At 41.9% G+C, this 15114-nt stretch overlaps 1 protein-coding gene across 15 annotated transcripts in view; it reads right to left on the reverse strand.

Annotated features, from left to right (window-relative positions):
- The window catches only part of nav2a (neuron navigator 2a), a 1091104-nt gene that overhangs the window by 307298 nt on the left and 768692 nt on the right, over positions 1 to 15114 (reverse strand). The window lies entirely within an intron of this gene.

The raw sequence follows: 15114 nt of genomic DNA on the forward strand, positions 1-15114 counted from the left end.
GCTGGAGAAATTACACCAGTTGCACTAATTACGCCACTATCAGTATATCGACACCAAAACGTTAGGCTGCCATAAATTGCAGAATGAGGAGGTGCCAGTGTTGAACTGGGGTGGACAAATTTAAAAATCACACCACACCAGGTTTAACTACTGTTGGACTATAACCTGGTGTTGTGTGACTTTTAACAATAATCTCAGAAGACCATATCTTCTGAAGAAATTAACAGTTCCAGCTGCAACACAAGTGTAATATCATACTGAAACTCCAAGCATCATGCTGTAGTGATCCAAGAGGCATTTCCACTGAGGAAATTACAGTTGGTCTGTCTGGAACCAGATGAATATGCCGAAGAAACTCACATGCTGCGTTTTAATGAAGCAAGGTGGCAACTTTATCTTACACTGGGCTCCAATTTCACATTGCAATTATCAGGCAATGTCCAGCCTCTGAGTGACACCTATGCCATCAATCCTCGTGTTTAAAATGTACACTTAGTTGTCAAGACATGATGCAGAGGTGTCAGTGTTGGACTGGGGCGGACAAAGTCTGAAGTCACATGACACCAGGTTATCGTCCAACAGGTTTTATTTGAAATCACAAGCCTCTTCATCTGATGAAGCCCCAGTTCCTGAGAACAGATGATTGAAGATCGCATTTACCTTTGGTAAACTGATAAAATCTGATCGAATAAAGATTGCAATCAAAATTTGTGCTAAAATATAAAATGGTCTGTAAATACAAACTGCTTTGTGCTGAAGAGAATTCCACAGGCTCACCACTCTCTGGGTGAATGCGCTTCTCGTTATCTCATCTAAATGGTCTACACCATCTGCTTAGACTACGGCCCCTGGTTCTGAACTCCCCAGTCACTGAGAACATTCTTCCGATGTTTACCCTGTCTAGTCCTGTTGGAATTTTATTGGTTTCTATGACATACCCCCTCATTCTTCTAAACAGCAGTGACTATTCTGGATGTAGGTGTGCTCACTGAGCTGGAAGGTTCGTTTTCAGGTGTTTCATCACCATACTAGGTAACGTCTTCATTGAGCCTCTGGATGAAGCCCTGGTGGGTGTAGCCCGCTTTCTATTTACGTGTTTGGTTTCCTTGGGTTGGTGATGTCATTTGCTGTTCTTTTTGACATTCTTTGACATTCCTGATGAAGGACTTATGCCCGAAACATTGATTCTCCTGCCTGACCTGCTGTGCTTTTCCAGCGCCACACTGTAGATTAGATTAGATTAGATTCCCTACAATGTGGAAACAGGCCCTTTGGCCCAACATGTCCACACCGACCCTCCAAAGAACAACCCACCCAGACCTATTCCCCTACATTTACCCCTGACTAATGTACCTAACACAATGGGCAATTTAGCATGGCCAATTCACCTAACGTGCACATCTTTGGACTGTGGGAGGAAACCAGAGCACCCGGAGGAAACCCACGCAGACACGGAGAAATTGTGCAAACTCCACGCAGTCGCCTGAGGTGGGAATTGAACCTGGGTCCCTGGCGCTGGGAGGTAACAGTTCTTAAGGGACTTGACAGGATAAATGCTCTTCCTTTATGGGAGAGTCTAGGACAAGAGGGCATAGTCTCAGAATAAATGGGCATCAATTTAAGACTGAAATGAGGAGTAGTTTTGTATCACAGAGGTTGTGAGTCTTTTGAACCCCTTGCCCCAGAGAGCTGTGGGGGGACAGAGTCCTTGCATATATTTAAGGCTGAGAGAGATAGACTCTTGACCAGTCAGGGAATCAAGGTTTACAGGGAAAAGGCAGGAAAGTGGATGCGAGTAATATCAGATCAGCCATGATCCTGTTGAATGGTAAAGCAGGCACAAAGGGCCGAACAGCCTACTCGTGTACCTGTTTCTTGTGGTCATGAAGACAAAACATGGCTGCAAACTCTCTGGCTATGATTGGTTAGTTAAGAGCAAAAGAAGATGAGTCCAGTCCTATTACACAGGATGCCGAGGAAGTGGCCAAATATATCAAAAGTTACAAACAGATCAAGAAGGTGGAGAAGGGATAGCTCAGCATGATCACAGACACCAGAACTCCCCACGCTTGATGCTCAGATAAAGGAATAATGTGGAGGTGCCAGTGTTGGACTGGGGTGGACAAAGTTACAGGATGCCAGATTATAGTCCGACCAGTTTATCTGAAATCACTAGCTGTCCGAGCGCTGCTCCTTCATCAGGTGGCGATAAAGGAAAACTGACCCAACATGCACATGGGCCGAAATGCCTGCTTCCATACTTTCGGAATTCTATAATTTGATGAAAATTCCCCGATCGTGTCTGTATACAGCTGTTTTGTATCAGAGGCTGTATTCTACAAAGTACGCCAAACAAGGAAACTGCATGCACGATAGTTTGGACACAAACAGATGCTTAAAAGTCTCAGTTATCAGCATTAGCATCAAATTTCATCTAATGATCCTAATTATCGATATGAATCCAGAGGGTGAATAAATAAATTACTGGCCCTAATGGGTGAGCTCAGCAATCAGTGAATTGTCCCTTTTCCCTCCAGTGGAAACATTTAAGCTTGCTACTCTGGAAGATCAATTAAAACCAACCATAAAGCTTATAATGTCCCATTTCAAAAGGAAATCAAACATCTTCCATTGAACGACAAAAGGTGCCAAGAGGAAAGAGGACAGATACAGAGAAATTGTTTGCATCTTTTTGACCCATTTCCTCCTTTTCACAGCTAACATTCACACCAATTTTACATCTCTATCACTTCTTTACCACTATTACCACTATCTTCATCTTTTGGTCTGGGCATGCTCATCATCTATCCTATTTTGCTCCCTCTTCCCCTCTGTTATCACGATAAAAAAGTGTATGAGTTGAAAAGTGTGGCGCTGGAAAAGCACAACAGGTCAGGCAGTATCTGAGGAGGAGGAGAGTTGACATTTCGGGCATAAGCCCTTCATCAGGAAGGGCTCGACTCTGATCTCCAGCATCTGCAGTTTTAAGTTTCTCTAAAAGGTGCACGAGTTTAGGATATAGATAAGCCATAATTGAATAGAATTGTGGCTGAATGGCACAGCCCAATTTCTATGTTCTTACCAAAAACAGAAGTTGCTGGAAAAACTCAGCAGGTTTGGCAGCATCTGTGAAGAGAAATCAGAGTTAACTTCCAGTTCTGAGAAAGGTCACTGGACCCGAAATGTTACTCTAATTTCTCTTCACAGATGCTGCCAAACCTGCAGGGTTTTCTCTGCTACTTCTGTTTTTGTTTCTGATTTACAGTAACCACAATTCTTTCAGTTTTTATTTCCTATGTTCTTATATTTGGAAGTTCCAACTCCACTTATTTTATAGGGTTACTGGGATAGGGTGGGAGTGGGTCTGAGAGGGATGCTCTTCAGAGGGTACTGGAAGCATTGCAAATTTATGATTGTATGAATGTGACTAGAAAACAGCACTCAAATTAATCACAAATAAAGTCAACTACCTCTAGTGGACAACTATAAGATTCGAAGAATAAAAGAAAGATTAGTGTAGGATTAGGGCCAATCAAGGACAGTAGTGGGAAGTTGTGTGTGGAGTCCAAGGAGATAAGAAAATCACTAAATTAATATTTTTCGTCGGTATTCACATTGAAAAAAGACAATGTTGTCGAGAAGAATACTCAGATATAGGCTACTAGATTAGATGGGATTGAGGTTCACAAGGAGGAGGTGTAAGCAATTCTGGAAAGTTTGAAAATAGATAAGTCCCCTGGGCCAGATGGGATTTATCCTTGGATTCTCTGGGAAGCCAGGTAGGAAAATTGCTTAGTCTTTGGCTTTAATCTTTATGTTGTCATTGTCTATGGGAATAGTCCAGAAGACTGGAGGATAGAAAATGTTGTTCCATTGTTCAAGAAGGGGAGTAGAGACAACCCTTGTAATTGTAGACCTGTGAGCCTTACTTCAGTTGTGGGTAAATTGTTGAAAAAGGTTGTAAGAGATAGGATTTATAATCATCTAGAGAGGAGTAAGTTGATTAGGGATAGTCAACACAGTTTTGTGAAGAGTAGGTCGTGCCTCACAAATCTAATTGAGCTCTTTCAGATGGTGACCAAACAGGTGGATGAGAGTAAAATGGTTGATGTGGTGTATATGCATTTCAGTAAGCCATTTGATAAGGTTCCCCACAGTAGGCTATTGCACAAAATATAATGGCGTGGTTTGGATCAAATAAGACAGAAGGTGGTAGTTAATGGGAAATGTTCAGCTTGGAGTTCAGTTACTAGTGGTGAACCGCAAGAATCTGTTTTGGGATCACTGCTGTTTGTCATTTTTATAAATGACCTAGATAAGGGCGTAGAAGGATGGGTTAGTAAATTCGCGGATGACGCTAAGGTCGGTTGAGTTGTGGATGGTACAGAAAGATTTTGTCAGTTACAGAGGGACATAGATAAGCTGCAGATCTGGGCTGAGAGGTGGCAAATGGAGTTTGATGTAGAATAGTGTAAGGTGATTCACTTTAGAAGGAGTAACATGAATGTAGAGTACTGGGTTAATGGTAAGTTTCTTTGTAATGTAGATGAGTAGAGAAATCTCAGTGTTCAAGTGCATAGATCCCTGAAAGTTGCCACCCAGGTTGATAGGGGTGTTTAGAAGGCATACCGTCTGTTAGCTTTTATTGGTAGAGGGATCAAGTTTCGGAACCATGAGGTCATATTGCAGGTGTACAAAACTCTGGTGCGACTGCACTTGGAGTATTGTGTACAGTTCTAGTCACCACATTATAGGAAGGATATGGAAGCTTTGGAAAGGGGTTCAGAGGAGATTTACTAGGATGTTGCCTGGTTTGGAGGGAAGGTCTTATGAGGAAAGGCTGGGGGACTTGAGGCTGTTTTTGTTTGAGAGAAGGTTAAGAGGTGACTTAATAGAGGCATCCAAGATGACCAGAGGATTAGATAGCGTGGACAGTGAGAACCTTTTTCCCTGAATGGAGATAGCTAGCATGAGCAGACATAGCTTTAAATTGAGGGGTGATAGATATAGGACAGCTGTCAGAGGTAGTTTCTTTACTCAGAGAGTAGCAGGGGCATGGAACGGCCTGCCTGCAACAGTATTAGACTCACCGGATTTAAGGGAATTTAAATGGTCATTGGATAAACATGGATGAAAATGGAATAGTGTAGGTTAGATGGGCTTGAGATCGGTTCCACAGGTCGGCACAACATCAAGGGTCAAAGGGCTAGTACTGCACTGCAATGTTCTATGTTCTAAAACATAGGAGCAGAAGCAGACCATTCAACCCACCGAGTCTGTTCATTGAACCCTGAAGAAGGGTTATCCCCAAAACATTGACTTCTCCACCTCCTGCTGCTGCCTGGCTCGCTGTGTTCTTCCAGCCTCCTGTTTGTATACTTTGGATTGCAGCATCTGCAGTTTTTTTTTGGTCCCCAATGAAGCCTGCTGTGCTGTTCAATGTGATCATGTCTGACCTGAAGAATCCTCAGCTCCACTTTACTGCCATTTCCCCCATCAGCCTTGATTCCCAAACTGGTTAAAACTCTGTCTTTCTCATTTACTACTCTCTGAGAGAAGACATTCCTACCCATCTCTGTCAGAAACGTGTAATCCCTTGTTCTGAGATTATGCCTCTTATTCTTTTAAATTTTAACTATATCTCTTGTCACAAACAGTGTGCAGATTTACACATTTGTTTTCTTAACAGAAATATAGATTTCTATCTTCTAATAGATGAAAAACAGCAATTTGGAAGAAAGAAGCTCAGACACTTTTTTTTTCATAGCCATGGTATGATCACTTACAACTTCAAATACTTTCTACAATTTTATTTAGAAAAAGGATTGTTTCTAGCAATGTGTAATTTAAAAAAAAAGATATAAACTTGGGATAATTGCCAAAGCTTTGATTTTGAGAATGACGAAAAAGTTTTACACAAGTACAAGGTCATCCAAACACACCTAACAAAAGTTATTTAACTCAGTATGTAGATTGTCCAACCAGAGGGGAGACCATATTGGATTTGCTACTCGGTAATGAACCGGGACAAGTGATGGGCCTGTTAGTGGGTGAACATTTTGGTGATGGTGACCACAATTCTGTGACTTTCACCTTGGTTCGGGAGAGAGATACGTGCTCACAACAAGGTAGATTTTACAATTGGGGGAAGGGAAATTACGATGCTGTAAGACAGGATTTGAGGAGCATAAGTTAGGAGCATAGGCTGTCAGGGAAGGATGTGGTGGAAATGTGGAACTTTTTCAAGGAGCAGATACGACATGTCCTTGATATGTATGTACCTATCAGGCAGGAAAGAAATGGTCGTGTGAGGGAGCCTTGGTTGACGAGGGAGGTTGAATGTCTAGTGAAGAGGAAGAAGGAGGCTTACATAAGGTTGAGGAAACAAGGTTCAGACAGAGCAGTGGAGGGACACAGGATAGCCAGAAGGGACCTGAAGAAAGGGATTAGGAGAGCTAAGAGAGGGCATGAAAAATCCTTGGCGGATAGGATCAAGGATAACCCCAAGGCATTTTATGCGTATGTGAGAAACCTGAGAATGACGAGAACGAGGGTAGGTCCGATCAAGGACAGTAGTGGGAGATTGTGTATTGAGACGGAAGAGATAGGAGAGGTCTTGAACAAGTACTTCTCTTCAGTATTTACAAACGAGAGGGACCGTATTGTTGAAGAGGAGAGTGTGAAATGGACTGGTAAGCTAGAAGAGATACTTGTTAGGAAGGAAGATGTGTTGGACTTTTTGAACAACTTGAGGATAGACAAGTCCCCCGGGCCTGACGGGATATATCCTAGGATTATGTGGGAAGCAAGAGAGGAAATTGCAGTACCGTTGGCAATGATCTTCTCGTCTTCACTGTCAACGGGGTGGTACCAGGGGACTGGAGAGTGGCGAATGTTGTGCCCCTGTTCAAAAAAGGGAATAGGGATAACCCCAGGAATTACAGGCCAGTTAGTCTTACTTCGGTGGTAGGCAAAGTAATGGAAAGGGTACTGAGGGATAGGATTTATGAGTATCTGGAAAGACACTGCTTGATTAGGGACAGCCAGCATGGATTTGTGAAGGGTAGGTCTTGCCTTACAAGTCTTATTGAATTCTTCGAGGAGGTGACCAAGCATGTGGATGAGGGTAGAGCAGTGGATGTAGTGTACATGGATTTTAGTAAGACATTTGATAAGGTTCCCCATCGTAGGCTTATGCGGAAAGTCAGGAGGCATGGGATAGAAGGAAATTTGGCCAGTTGGATAGAGAACTGGCTAACCGGTCGAAGTCAGAGAGTGGTGGTAGATGGTAAATATTCAGCCTGGAGCCCAGTTACAAGTGGAGTTCCGCAGGGATCAGTTCTGGGACCTCTGCTGTTTGTAATTTTTATTAATGACTTGGATGAGGGAGTCGAAGGGCGGGTCAGTAAATTTGCAGATGATACGAAGATAGGTGGAGTTGTGGACAGTGAGGAGGGCATTTGTCGTTTGCAAAGGGACTTAGATATGATGCAGAGCTGGGCTGAGGAGTGGCAGATGGAGTTCAACCCTGCCAAGTGTGAGGTTGTCCATTTGGAAGAACAAATAAGAATGTGGAATACAGGGTTAATGGTAGGGTTCTTAGTCAGGTGGAGGAACAGAGGGATCTTGGGGTCTATGTTCATAGATCTTTGAAAGTTGCCACTCAGGTGGATAGAGTTTGTAAGAAGGCCTATGGTGTATTATCGTTCATTAGCAGAGGGATTGAATTCAAGAGTCGTGACAGGACTTTGGTTAGGCCACATTTGGAGTACTGTGTGCAGTTCTGGTCGCCTCACTTTAGGAAAGATGTGGAAGCTTTGGAGAGGGTGCAGAGAAGATTTACCAGGATGTTGCCTGGAATGGAGAATAGGTCGTACGAGGATAGGTTGAGAGTTCTCGGCCTTTTCTCGTTGGAACGGCGAAGGATGAGGGGTGATTTGATAGAGGTTTATAAGATGATCAGAAGAATAGATAGACAGTCAGAAACCTTTTCCCCGGGTACAACAGAGTGTCACAAGGGGACATAAATTTAAGGTGAAGGGTGGAAGGTATAGGGGAGATGTCAGGGGTGGGTTCTTTACCCAGAGAGTGGTGGGGGCATGGAATGCACTGCCCGTGGGAGTGGCAGAGTCAGAATCATTGGCGACCTTTAAGCGGCATTTGGATAGGTCCATGGATGGGTGCTTAATCTAGGTTAGAAGTTCGGCACAACATCGTGGGCCGAAGGGCCTGTTCTGTGCTGTATTGTTCTATGTTCTATGTTCTATAGTACTTCACTAGAACGTGTTCACCCATACATGGCTGGCAGTGGTGATTCCAGCCTTGGGTGATTGTGCAGAGTTTGCACATTGTCCCCGTGTCTGTGTAGCTCCCTTCTAGGTGCTCCAGTTTCCTCCCACAGTCCAAAAGTCTGCAGGTTAGGTGAATTGGCCATGCTAAATTACCCATAGTATCCAGGGCTGTGTAGTTCAGCCATTATAAATGCAGGTTATGGAGATAGCATTGTGAGGTTGGGTCTGGGGTGGGATGCTCTTCAGAGGGTTGGTGTGAACTCAATGGGCTGAATGGCCTGCTTCCACACTGTAGGGATTCTATGAAAAGGAAGACTTACATTTATATAGTGCCTTTCAGGACATCACAAGTGTTTTTACAGCCAATGAAGCATTTTCTTTTGGAAGTGTACACACTGTCATATTGTAGGAAAAATAGGAGCTAATGTACACAGCAAGCTCCCACAAATAGCCTGTTGATAATAACCAAACACAGGGTGATGGTGGTAAAGTGGTTATGTTGATGGTTACTTACACAGAGGCCCAGCTGAATGCCTGGGGGCATTAGTTTAAACTCCACCCGAGCAACTGATGGGATTGTTTTTTAAAAACAATTCATGCAACAATTTTGGAATGGAAAGTTAGTCTCATTAATAATGATCATGGTCATTGAGTTGTAGAGACTTCAAATGGTCAGGGTTCAGTGAATTAACTAATCTTCTAGGCAGGGCAGTGTTAAATAATTGAATGTCTCTGTGAGCATTGTTTGGGGAATGGGATAAGCAGCAGCCAGGGTTCCTGGTTCTAATTATAACCCAGTAATCTCTAATAGAAAATTACATTTCTGGGCATCAATAAGCACAAGATCAGGATCGACTGGAACCCATCCACAGCTAAACAGCCATCAACAGCAGGTTTCTATACAGGCTCTGGAGAATTATCCCTCAGGGGGACAGTGTGGCATAGTGGTTATAATACTGAACTCATAGCCCCAAATCCCAGCCAAAGGCTGTAGTAACATGAGCTCAAACTCATGCCTGGGAGCTGTTGGAGTTCAGGTAAAAATTAATAAATCTATATTTTGCTTTTTAAAAGGCTCCCCTCAGTGATGGTAGCCATGAAATTATCACCAATTCATCTAAAAACCCATCTGGTTCATGAACATTCTTTAGGGAATCCTTACCTGGTCTGGGCCTACATGCACCTCCAGACCCATAGCATTACGACTGACTGTTAACTGTGCCCTGAAGTTCATTAGCAAAGCACTCAGATTAAGGGACAGGTAATATGTGTCCACTATGCCTCGAATGAAGATTTGCATTTTGGTTAATGCAGCGATCAAGAACATAGCATCTGAACTGGCACTGGAAAAACACCTAATATTCTCTGCACTGAAGAAAATTACACTACAAAAGAGCATTTACAGAAGCCAAAGTAATTTCTTTAACAGTTTGCAGATGCCAACAATTTGGTTTTATCAGTATTCATCCAACTGGCTTAAGCTACATTTTCCAGTTATCATGACCCATAATACACCAATAAACCATCATTATGCAATCTTCCAGAGTGTTGCAATCATTCTGTATACCACTTGTTACAAAGCAGAAGGTAGCAATGGGCTACAATTCAATCCCTGGCTTGTGGTGAGTGCATGAACTACATCCAGGACAAAGGGCGAAGTAAACAGTCAGAAATCCCATTTCAATTTCAGTAACTCCTGATCGACTTGTGCATCCGGATCCAGATGCAAAGCAGGATCAGGTTCGGCTGGTTGTACAAGTCTTTATATTGTATGGGATCCAAGTATTTTGTTGTAATGCCCTCTTTGCTGCTCCCCCTATTGGGGTGGTGGTAATGAAGATAGCACCAACAAGTGAGCATGTATCAGTCTTTCTCAGAGCAGTACACAACAGAATGATGAAATAGGATGGAATTCTTTTCCACATTTCATTTGAGAAATTAAGGACTGAAGAGTTTTGGGGCACATACTGCGAACCCTTAAAGCTGATTTTGATTAAGGTTAAGCAATTTGAAAGAGTGCTCCATCTGTGTACATTCTATGTGATCCATTGTTTAGCAGCACAGTACGTAACTGAAAAAGATGGTACTGAAGGCAAATTTGTGACAATGGAGGAATTTATTGGTGTGGTAACTGCAAAGGCAAGTTTCACACTGGCTGAAAGTACATCAAGTTGGAGATGAGGTTAAAATCAATATTTTCCTCATTATAATGGGGCCAGATGCTTTGGTGGCATTGTCTAACCAGAAGCATAATGGAACATGTTGAAATGAATAAAGTCCTGACCTCTCACTACAGCACGGTTCAGAATGAGATTGCACTGAAAGGTACATTTCATGAATGGACGTAATGGCTAAGTGAGGCTGTCACACATTACATTAAAGACACACTCTCACCTCTGCAGTTATGATGAAAACTTATACAACATCTACTGTTAACCCTAATGTACTAAAATGTCCCAAGGTGTCTTAAATGAGCATTCCGAAAGAAAATCTGATACTGAGCCAGATAAGGAGCTATTGAGACAGATGAGGCATCCTTTTACATCTTGGTCAAAGAGGTGGTGGATTTTAAGGGGTGATTTAAAAGAGAAAAGTGGGGGTTGAGAGGGCAGATGTGTGGGGAGGAACATTTGTCCTACATTTACCAGTCTAATCCTGTTAAAATGTTGTAGGTTTCGATGAGATGATACTCCGCCCCCCCAACCCACTCCCCAGTTTACTGAGCTTCAGTGAATATAGCCCTGGTCAATCCAGTCTCTCTTCATACATCTAGGAATGTGGAAGGAGAAGATGTTACTCCTTCAGACAGCAGGACAAGTAGCACATGGAAGGCAAGAGCAAGAGGTCTGAAGGTAAAATTCCCACACCCACAGGCGAAATGTAAGTCAATTCACAACTACTTTTATCATGGAAAGGCTGCAACTGCATGTGTTATCTGAGAGGAAAACTACAATAAATCCTCAAGTCACATTCTCTTACTCCAAACAGATTAGTTATTCCAAATTAGAGCGGTGCTGGAAAAGCACAACAGGTCAGGCAGCATCTGAGGAGCAGGAAAATCAAAGTTTCAGGCAGGAGCCCTTCATCAGGAATGGTAATGAATGGCTCCTGCCTGAAACGTTGGTTTTCCTGCTCCTCGGATGCTGCCTGACCTGCTGTGCTTTTCCAGCACCACTCTAATCTTGACTCTAATCTCCAGCATCTGCAGTACCCACTTTCGCCTGGTTATTCGAAATGCCGATTCCTTTGCCAATGACATGCCATGAAAATGTAAATTAAAACAAAAATGATTTTCCAGTGTTAGGTAAAGTCAGTGTTCACACAGAAAACAATGATGCATCATATTATTTGTGGTTGGTGATAGCAGAAGGGAAGAAAATCTCTCTGTTTGAAAAAAATTGGCTTCAGAAAGTGATTAAACTGGACTGAGTTGCTTACATGGTGGAGAAGCAATGGCCTAGTGGCATTATCACTGTACTATTAATCCAGAACCTCAGCTCATATTATAGGGACCCAGGTTCAAATCCTACCAGGGCAGATGGTGGAATTTGATTTAAAAATCTGGAATTAAAGGTCTAATGATGACCACAAAACAATCGTCAGAAAAGCCGTTCTGGTGCAATAATGTTCATTAGGGAAGAAAATCTGCCAGACTTACCGTGGTCTAGCCTACATGTGATCCCAGACCCACAGCAAAGTGATTGATTCTGAACACCCCTCTGGAAAATTAAGGATGGACAATAAATCCTGGCTTAGACATTGACACCCTCATTTGGTGAATGAGAAAAAAAAAGATCAAGAGATCTGTCACTGAGGAAATGGTCTTTGAACAAGAAGGACAAAATGCTAAAAGTTGCCATCAGTATGACATTAAATATTGTAAGTCAGCCGATGGTGTACACACAGATGTCCTTGCACCTGCAAAGATTGATTCATTTGCAGGCAGTGAGTGAATTTTTTTCACATTTACAAATGACATGCCAGTGTCAGCCAGGGAAAAACAGTGAAGAAACTAATAAGGACTTGCTGCTTAGCAAAGTGCTCAACTGTGTCATCAACGATTAGCCTAAAGATTTTGATGCTGAGAAATTACAGAGTATATCACATGTAGAAATGAAGTGAACGAAAATTCAGAATGTTTCTAATGGGGGTTTAAAATAATCATTATTCTGCCTTCAATGTTTAGAGAGAAATTCTTAAAGGAACTTAATTCAAAATACCCAGAGATAATCTGTACAAAGGCAATAGCAAGAAATTATTTTTGGTAGCTAAAGGCAAATAGACATGTTGAAGAGTTGGTCAAAAGTTTAAAGTGTGTCTCAGAAACAATCCAGCCAAAGCTCCAATTATTCAAGAACAAAACTCAAGAAAATCATTGGAATGAGTCCATGTCAGTTCCTTTGAATTGGAACCTTGCTTTGGCTGATAGCAACAACAAATGGGTAAAGTTGACTAAACGTCCAAAACTACAAGCACCAAGAATGAGTGAGGTCTTGACAGATTGGTTAGCAATTCACGGGTTGCCAGATAGCAAAAGTGTCTTAAATATTTCAGGTGTAAGAATAAAGTCAAATATACTATAATATCACAATATCACCCAGAATCGAAAAATGTTCATGAGAAAGAAACATGGGAAAAGGTCTTTGCAGAAGCATTTTCTAGATGACAAGTGAGGCATCAATGTCCATGCTTCTCTTTAAAGACAGACTGGATAATTTTATGTCTCTTTTAGGATAAATCCACAGTCTAACAACAGGTTTCTCACCTGTTTAAGCACACACATAGGACCACGGATTAGTTTGCAGCAATTAAATCGTTGGCAAAGTGACAATAAAACATGACAAAGGTAAGCCACAATATACCAGGCAGGAAGCACAGTGATTAAAAATGTGTTGCTGGAAAAGCGCAGCAGGTCAGGCAGCATCAAAGGGGAAGGATAATCAACGTTTCGGGCATAAGCACTTCTTCAGGAAGCACAGTGAGTTCAGTGCTTGCCAGAAAATCATGTTGATAAACCATCCAGCTAATATAGAGAAATATGTAACTGGAGTTGTAAAGAGGCTAGTTGCATTCATACATCTACTGAACTTTGTAGAGAGAGAGACAATGTCATACAGCATGGAAACAGACCATTCAGTCCTACTCAAACATGCCAAACAAGATTCCTGAACTAAACTAGTCCCATTTGCCTGAATTTGCTCCATATCCCTCGAAACCTTTCCCCTCCGTGCACCTTTCCAACATCATGAAAAACATCTGAAGGAAGTAAGCAGATAACCTCAGGGCTTGGGAGCCTCCTGTGAAGCGCTTCTGTGATGTTTCCTCCGGCATTTATCGCAGAAGCGCTTCACAGGAGGCTCCCAAGCACTGAGGATGTCACCTAGACAGGGGACGAAACGTCTGCAACACAAATTCCCAGCTCGGCGAGCAGAACCACAACAACGAGCGACCGAGCTTCAAATCTTCTCACAAGCTGACAAAATCAGAACTTTAAAAAAAAAGCCTATAATTCAAACTCCTCTTCCAGTCCAAAGTGAAAGTCAAAAGGAAACTGAAAACATGTTGGTGGATTTGGTAGGATCAGCAAGGCAAAGTAAGCCAAGCCTCCAGAAATCCCTGAGTGAAAAGCCTCCCCAGTACATTGTGATCGCTTTCAGGACAGGCAATTTCCCAAATGCAATCAGTTCAGTCAAACAAAATTCACTCCAGTGCAGCCTTTTAAACCCAGGCACATCTGCACAGTTTGGAAATTTGCCAACTCGTGCTACCTACCTTGGCCGTGGAAATCCTGTCCTCGTGTTTGCGGGAAGTACTAATGCTACAGCGAGAGTGTGTGAATTCAGTTTCATGGTCTTATCTTATCTTGGGACAAAGTAATAGTCTTTAACCTCAGATTTACAACATAAAATATATGGTTTAATCGGAAGGTTATAAGGCAATATTCTGCAGCACTATGTTTATCACATGAATTTCAAAGTGCAATAATTATCCAATATTAGCTTAATTTTTTAAAAGTTGCTACCATTATCCATCGAGCTGCTATTAAACCACTAGTGTCCATGAATGCTTATGTATTCTGAAATGATGGAATATTTGGTGCTACTGGAGATGCTGTATTTTCCCAGAGATAGGAACATTTACTTTATTATGGTGTTTTCCTGTTCTTAAACTCAACCCAATACATTTCAGTCACCACAGCAAAAAATATTTTGTATACAATGTTAATTTTCATTTGTTGCTTACAGATAGAGACAAAAGAAGCACATCAAGGTTTACTTTTTGATGAAAATGTCATGGATTAAAAGAGCAAAACCTGAAAGGCTTAAATCTGAACTCCTGAGCAATAAAGCAGTTAAGTCAATGGTTTATCCCCAAGGGTCAGAAACAAATTAAGCAGTAATCGGGATTGAGGAAACACAATTAACATTTTCACCTGAAAAAAACCTGAAATTCACTAAATCTATGTTTTTGCCTTCCTCCCAGGCTCAATAGGATGTGTCACATTACCAAATCAAGGCCTTCTCAGGACATTGTCACAGCCTTCAGGGCAAGCAATTTCCCAAATTTTATCAGTCCAATCAAATAAGCCAATGCCACACACAGCTTTTTAAAAGTGCCACTTCAGTTACAAGGACATCTGGTGACCAGTACAAGCTTCTAAGAGAGTCCATAAACTTAGTCCAATCAAAATTCAAGTTACAAAATAGCTTCAGACTGAAGCGTCTATCTGGACTAATAAGACAGGCAACACTTGCAAAACAAAGATTTCTTTCTAATAAATTTTGATAAACTTGCTGCCTCACTGAAGAGGGAACACAAAATG

The sequence above is a fragment of the Chiloscyllium punctatum genome, chromosome 22, assembly GCF_047496795.1.
Source record: "Chiloscyllium punctatum isolate Juve2018m chromosome 22, sChiPun1.3, whole genome shotgun sequence".
In the NCBI taxonomy this organism is placed as follows: Eukaryota; Metazoa; Chordata; class Chondrichthyes; order Orectolobiformes; family Hemiscylliidae; genus Chiloscyllium; species Chiloscyllium punctatum.